Source organism: Struthio camelus, chromosome 2, assembly GCF_040807025.1.
Source record: "Struthio camelus isolate bStrCam1 chromosome 2, bStrCam1.hap1, whole genome shotgun sequence".
NCBI classification, from domain to species: Eukaryota; Metazoa; Chordata; class Aves; order Struthioniformes; family Struthionidae; genus Struthio; species Struthio camelus.
In genome coordinates, this window is record NC_090943.1 from 126,945,801 (window position 1) to 126,954,137 (window position 8,337).

Below are 8,337 nucleotides of genomic sequence, written 5' to 3' on the forward strand. Positions count from 1 at the left end.
GCAAGATGAAACAAATACCTCCAGCCGCGCAAATTCATGAGAAAACTGTTTCCGAGTGCAAGCCGTGTAATGCTGTAACTGTTCTGTGAATAGTAGGTTTTATGAAACATGTTTGAAATTACTGAGTAGGTTAGCAAGGCTATTTGACCTTAGGTTTCGACAGACAATTTTTAGCTGAATCACTGAACTGGTCTGCCCATTTACTGACTTCATTCAGCAATTCAGATCTCAGCACAATCATAGGTAATGAATACTGAATGTCCAGAGTGAGACATGTACAAACAACAGTAGAATGAAAACTGGAAAATATCAAACCTAATTAGAGAAGCAGGGACGTCCTATAAACTATACTGCAGTTCTAAGAGCTGCAAAAGTCCTAAGATATGCACAATCATCATTTGGGTGTCCCTGATGCACTCCGAACTGCCTTTCTGCAGCCTGCAGTGCTCATGCTGTCTCATCGCTCACATTCTGCTCTGATATCTCACCTGAGAGTAGAATGAGTTAAATCTTCTTTTCCTGTCAGGGGAAATTCCAACATTTCAAAATGCACTTTTGTTCGAGTGCAGAATGAAAGTAATTATCTTCAACTTTTCCTGTGAAATGAACATTCCACAAAAAATATTGTGGAAGAAGAGATTTATTATAGAGCCTTGAACATTCATTTTGAGCTTTTGTATATTTTTTTCCATTATTTAACAGCATGCCTGTATTACACATATTAAATACCTAATGATTTTTGTTTGAAGGCTCTTTGAGATAGTAAAATGGCTTAAATATTCTACGCTTTTGTTTTTTTAAAAAAGTTAGAAATGTTTAAGACAGCTGCTACCTAACAGTGACTGAAACATCTTCTTTTAAAGACCAAAGTTTCTTTGTGTCAATATTGAAATAACTTACACAAACAGGAAACACTTCAGTGGTTAAACAATTTTTAGGGGATAAATATTGCAACATAAAGCAAAAGCAAGATGATGCCTATGTTCTTTGAAGATCTGAGACCAAATTTTTAAGTAATGAACAGTTCAACCAAAGTAGTTTTTCTTAGCAGTCCAAGTGTTTCTTCTCATCTTCTGTTTGCAGAAGAAAACAAAGTAAAATGTTTGGCTGTGAAGACTTTTCCTTCTCTATGGCTAGATGCCAGATTAGCAGTTACATAGTTATAACTGTCATGAAGCAGATTATTAATGTGTATTAAAGTGAAGTCAGTTGTTTCTCCCCTTATTTACTCTGGTGTGTCAAGCTGACCTGGGTTACATTATAAACTAATAATGAGCGCCAGTGTTTATAAAGAAGGGATTCTCAAGATATCTTGCATTTCTGTACTACATGGCTACATGACTGCCATCATACCATGCAATTTGATAAACTGGGATGGCTAGAAACCAAATAATATTGTTAGAAAAAAGGAAGAAACATGTCAGAAAATAGTACATGTTCATAAAGTTTTCTAGTCCGTAATCCAGCCACAACTGTTTGTTTATGTTTTTGTGTGGTACAAAAGGTCACAGGTTTTATGTCTCTTTCTCTATGCCTGCACACAAACACCCACCCACAACCGCACCCACATATGGTTTATAAAACTCCTCTTACTGATCTTCAATTTGCTGTCCTTTAATTTAATATATTGCTGAGTTTCACCAAGATATGGCAAGGCAAAAATAAAAAATAGGCAGTTTTCTGTGGGTCCTTCACCACTTTCAGGGTCTCAGTCTAGCGCTCTCTAATTCTTCTGTGCTCCAGGCTGAATACTGTTGGGGATTTATTTTCAGTTTTTCATTGTAATACGATATTTTCCCTTGCAGAGACCTGTAAATTCTCTATTGTTTATCTAGGCTCTTACCCACATGACATTTCTTTTTAACCTGAGAAAGAGATAGCTGAAATCTAGTATTTGTAATTATCTGTAAAGCAGATCAATGCAGTGATCATTAATGGTTGCAAAAACATGTTATTAGTCATAACAAAAGTTCACTAGAAAAATATGAACACAAATTAATTCCTTGTGTGTTTCTTGGAGGGACCTAGAGACTTGAGGATGAATTTAAGGTCCAGACCAGCCTGTGTTCTGACTGTGCTTTCATCACTGCCTGTCTTGGTGATTTTGACCAAGTGACCACCATATTCACTTGGGTCCAAATCCCCCAGATTTTCTAAACTATGTCTAAGAGTACCAAGTGCCTCATGACAGTCCTACGAGTTTGGTAACTTAATATTTGCAAAGCATTCTGTAGACAGTTGTGACATCAAATCATGTTTCTTGTGTTTGACGAACAGATGTGTCAAGAACAACGCCGAGTAGCCAAGGGAAATGAGTCAGCTGCACCAGCTGCAAATGACTTTTCCACCACACACTTTGAGAAGAAGATGGATGCAAGGTTTTTTCATTTACAAGCTCTTACTGAGGTGAGAGAAAGGAATCCCTTCACAAAATCTGTTCTCCTTCTCAAGCAGAAAATTGATACAACCAAGCCAGAAAGGATAAGGGTTGGAGATGGATAACTCTAGAATTTTTTATTCTCCTGAAAACTAGGGAAACCAACAATTTCTGTGACAAAGGAACAAACCCCTTTATAGGAAAAAGTTGTGGAGCAGGTTAAAACATATCATATGAATGAGAGATGTAGCTCATGTTTGAGATGCAATATTCTCTGAGGCCTCTCAACAAGATGTCTGAGTCAGAACTGGGAACCCTGATGAGTAACACAGCAACAGCTAGCAAAGGTCGTGAGAAAGGGAAAGGGAGCCATGCCTGTCTCTGGTAAAGTATTAATTCTCTCCCCCACTACATCATCTCCATCTGCCTGTTCCGGAGCATCTTTTACCACTGTGCAAACCTCTTAAAGGCAAATAGACACTTAACTTTCACATACTCTGTGCAGAGCATCTCTAAAAGTGGGTTCCTCAGTTTTTTTAAAGTCTACTTTTTTTTTTTTTTTTTGTCTCTGCTATGTGGCTGCTGACTTAACTCAGAATACTGTTTTCTTCTGGTAGCATTGGTATATAATGAGAAGAGGGGCGAACTGTTCCTGACTCCCAAACCTCTGTTCTTTTAAATAATAAAGGCAAACAGTCCTATGGATGTTTTCACTAGATATATATGCTGATGAAGCAACTGCAATCTGAATTACAAAAATACTCTCACGAACAAGACCCAGGTTCATCTGCTTGTTCTCCTCAAGGAACTGATCTACCAATGGGGACAGAGAGGAAATGGAGGATGAGAAGGTAGAATTGCTCTCACCTCTCAAGAAAACAAGTGCAAGACCATCCCTCAGTAAATGACACAGAGAAAGCAAAGGGGTCCCTGCCAACACACAGGATCAACACTGACAGTTTCTTGCACAGTGGCCAGGCAGTGATGCCTTCAACCACCGTGTGCCTGGGGGGATCATAGTCAACAGAGTGTCCCAGATTGATGGATTTTCCAGATGCAAGATAAGTGCTTCTGTTAACAGAAGACAGTAGAAGAACTAGTGTAGGATATGTTCATCAAATTATCATACAATTTGTTATACAAAAATTGGCATAAATCGAATAAGAAACCATAGTTTACTCTTTTAAAAGTGTTATCTAAAATATTAACGTGTTTTAAAAGTAGATTATTTTCTCACTGGGTTCCCTAGTAATCTATCACAATTTTAAAACCAGGTCTAAAGCGGCAACTGATTTATTCATGGATCAGTAAAAATCAGATGCTCTTGTAAATCATTTTTCTTGCTGTAGAAAACTCACTGCCAGTAGATCTTAACATCTTTTGAGATAAGATTGGATCTTTTCAAAAGCAGAGTACAAATGCAGATATTCAGTTTTACATCTTACCAACTTCTTGAGGTCTACTTTCTTCTGCCCATGGTTTATTTATAGACAGGTCCAAGAGGGCAGTAAGGGTATTAGTATAAAAACTGCAATAGTTTAAGAATAGTTCCAGATTATAATGCAGCTCAGAGATGACTGACCTCTCTGAACCTGTTTCCTCACAGTGTCTATTTTGCTTCTTCGAGTAAAGCACTTCTTCTGCCAAAATCACTGACTTAGCATCCCATTTGCTGGTCCAGCAACTCTCCCTGGTAATTTGTTAGGGTAGATCCATGTCTCATCTATCAACTCCAGAAGAGGAATGAAGGGGTATCAGGGTAGCGGAGATTGCTTTGCAAACCTGTACAAGCTCATGGAAGACAACAGTGACTTACTAAGCCATTCATACTCCCTTTTAGGCTGAACCAGAGTCTAGTCTAATGATTTTCAAGTACAGTCACCTGCAGCCAAGTGGGATTTCACATGCAGATACCATTCAAACTTGCATTCTTAAAAATCAGTTGTAGCTCATCTTTAACAATCAGAATTGCAGCCATTGAGATTTAGCAGCAGCTGCAGCAGGAATGTTTTCTAGAATCACTGAACAGTTGCCATTAAAATTTCTATAGCACATTCACTGCACTTTCTAGAGTATGAACTTGGTTTTCTCGCCTATAAGCCAGCAGAGCCTTTTATCTTCCTCTGTCCCTATGATTAATTCCTGTTCCTCCTTGCTCATTTTGGTTAAACATTGTTCCACCATTGCTTGCTTGTCAGTTCCCCTCATTGATCTTTCATCTCCTTATGTGGCTCAATTAAACTTTCTAGTATTACAACAAATGAAGCACAGTTTCTCAACAGATCTGGCAGACCCAGAGCCATCTGCTACAACAACAATTAATCTTTTATAGCACTTTTTATGCTTCAGAAACCCAAATTAAAAGGTGACATGTATATTTGAAACGTGGCAGTTGGTTATGTGACATGACAACAATGCATGATATTTTGGGGTGGAACATGGGGAGTATGGTACATAATTGAGGTGCCTCACAGGAATAAGGCAAGATCATGTTACTGCCTGACCAAGTATTTGACGCCAGTGCTTGGTATACCTGTCCCCATAAAACATACTCTATAGCTATGATAACTGTCTCTAAAACATACTCTGTACCTATGGTGGTTGTCCCCTAACTTGCTGGTCCACAGGCAACAAAAGCAAATAAATAAGACACTGCTTTGCTTTCCTTGTAGGCATGGCAGGGAAAAATGCATCTGTGGAAAGCAAAATATCACAGTTTCACTGGACATGGGCTGAGGTTGTCTGATTTATGACACTGATCTTGTCTAGAAGCGGCTTTACTTTACCTCTCATTTAGGAAAGAATGACTAGCAGCAATATTCCCCCTAACATTAAGCCAAACTACTGGTCAATACTAACTTCAGGTCTGATCTTGAAATTACCTATGTCAGTCAATGGGACCATTGTCAATTGCTTAAAATTACAAATATATCTGAGAGTTAGCAAAAACAAGACCGTGCCAGGATGACTACTGCCTTCCACTACTGACACTATGTAAGTAACTTTTGAAGATACTCTGTTCAGTATGCCAACCCACCCCAGTCTTGCTTCATTTGGAGAATTTTATACACATCATTTCCCGTCTCTATCACTTCTAGTTCTTTCAGGGATTCTGATTCTATCAAAGCATGACCATGTGAAACTATGAGTTAGCACAGCAGATGTTCTTCCCTGGACTTGAACATCACCTTTGATCAAGCAGTGTGGGTATTGTTGGAGCAAGAGTAAGCCTTCCAAAAGGACGAAGTTCGTTTGTAACATTGGAGTCCTGAGCCAAAAGAACAATTTTATTCTTACTGTCTTTCCTCAGCAAATTGATTTCCTTTAATAATTTATCACTGTCATATTGAATCTTAATTAGAGGGCAACTAGCTTGCAACATCACTAAAGGAACACATACGGCTGACTAATTTCTCCATATAAAAGTTAATAGCTTACTCATTATAAAAGTAATTTTAGGGCAGCTGAATACATAGATTCAAACATTTTCAGGAACAAAGGGCTGGCTGCTATCTGTAGGATCATTTTTATTTGCACCCATTGTGACAACAGCTACTTGCAAGACAGTCTGCAAATCTTTAGCAACTTCAGACATTCCGTACATTCTTAAATACAAACAAATCTCTGTAACTGAGTTATGTCCAAACCCCAGAAACTGCTGATAGCAGAATATTTCCTTCCTCATCCTCTTCTGCTTGCAGTTACAGAGATCCGGCTGCTGCCTAATCTCTTGCCAGAACTGCCATGGTCACTCTGTCAAAACAAGACCCAGATTGCAATGCCAAATGGGATAGTGAGGAAGAGACTGCGAGATACTCATATGCATTTGTGTCTATTCTGAACACACAAGCTCTTATTAATGTGGCTTAAAATAATAATAATAATAAAAAATAAAGATTTAGCACTTCTAATTTATCCTGGCCTTGCATTACGGAAAAGGAACAGAACCTGGCCTACATGAAAGCATATTCTTACCACTGGTATACTCCGTGATACACGCAATGTTTTCTCCACTGTCAACTATTGTTCTCATTACTTGTTGGGACCTGTTTTATATTAGAATACAAGTTGCTAGGGGCAAAGAGTATGTGTACCTGGGCACATTTATAACACCCTGATCCTCACTTGGGGCTTGCTTGTCTTTGTTATGAGTAATGCGTGATAAAACTAATTGCATACTCCAGGAGAACAAATAGAAGGAGGCAGGTCACGAAAAATCTGCAGGTGGGAATTATTCATCCAAATCATTCAGGAAACATTCTGTAATTTAAATATATTCACAGAAGTCAGCTGTATTTCATGACATATTTTCAAAAGTACAAAGGCCATATTTGCCACTAACAATAGGAAAAGCTGTCAGTGGCATTGAACTTTAACAGAACTCTGCTTTGTGTGAAAAGGCCTTATTTCCCATTGCTTTAAAACATGGGCAAATGTTAACAGTTTTAGATGGAAGTTTTCTATTCTGTCTATCAACTGAAGCACATCTTTTATTTTTATTTCCTAATGCTTCTTGCTGAATATTTCAGTCATTTCTGATAATGAGACTGAGGAAGAAATCTCTGTTGTTCAGCCTCATTTGAAAAGACTATAATACTTTAATACTCAAGACTTTAATACTATTTGGGATCTTGAAATTTGAAAGGGAAGATCATGCTCTTTGTCATCATCAAAAATGCAAATCAAAGAGAGCTCTGTTAATAGTTTGATGAAACCTATGTGCATCATTAATATTCTTTGAATGTGTGTTTGTTTATTGTACATTATTTATATTAGAGAAGTAAACCAGGTAAAATCAGTCATGCATTTTCTGGGAATTGACAAAAGCAGCACGTGCACTTTGTTAATTACCAATTAGCACAAAGCATCTTGTTAAAGCTTGTATGTCAACAACATCAAGCTACCCCACAGTCTTGTAATGTACAGTGAAGTATTTCTCTTTTGCCCTTTTCCACAGGAGCAATTTCATATTCACAACTTTATAGATAAGGTAGACAAATCAATTGGTCTGAAGAAAAAGGTAGTCTAGCTCTGTCCAGGTGGAGCTTGCCAAGTCACTCATCTAAAGGGCTAGTACTACTATGGAAAAACATCGGTATGTCTGTCCTCTGCAATTATGACCCTCTGGTCCCATGTCCAAAAGCGAAAGTGTTTCCATTCCCTAGGACACTCTGCTATATATTTCATGAAATATTAAAGTCACAGGGCAGTTCTTAGTGTAACTAGCACTAATTCATGGAACTTACAACTTGCTTGTTATAAACCTGGTATCTTGTTTGTTGTAGCTGCCTCCCAGTCAAACCTACCGTTGAAAGCCATGATGTCTGTCAACCAGCCAGCCCCTTCTTCAGGAACAGACAATACTGAGAGGGCTGAACATCAAGTCGGAGACTACATATATACCAGTAGATAAAACGGAGCACTGCTTGTTCTCTTGCCGATTGTAGGCAACCCCACGGCTTACATCCAAATGACTGATCTCTTTTCCTCCGCTGGCCTATGCTATTCCCTGGCCATGCCTAAGCAGAGAGCTTTTGCACATAGACCAAAACAGCGCCTTGGAGTATGTTAACAATTAAAGAGAAAAAATGATAACGGGCAGTACTAGAGCCCAAGCACAGGCCCTGCTAAGTGTGCTGGTAGAGATGTGTCCCTGGAATCTAAATTCAGTCTTGGATCCCTGGACTTCCCATTCCCGCCTCAAACATGAGACTGCAGCCCAGGCCATAGATCGCCTTCAGAAAACAGTTTCTGACCTACCTCACATTTCTCTGCAGGGCTGAACGTAACATTTCCTCCACACAACCTTTGCGGTGATTTGTTCTGTTCCACTCAAAATTCTAGTTTATTTACAAGTCACAACCTAGCAATGATGATGTCTTTTATTAAAGTAAGATGCATCTCCGCTCCTAATATTTGTAACAGTTAAGACAAAATAGTCACAGAAAATGGCTTTCTTC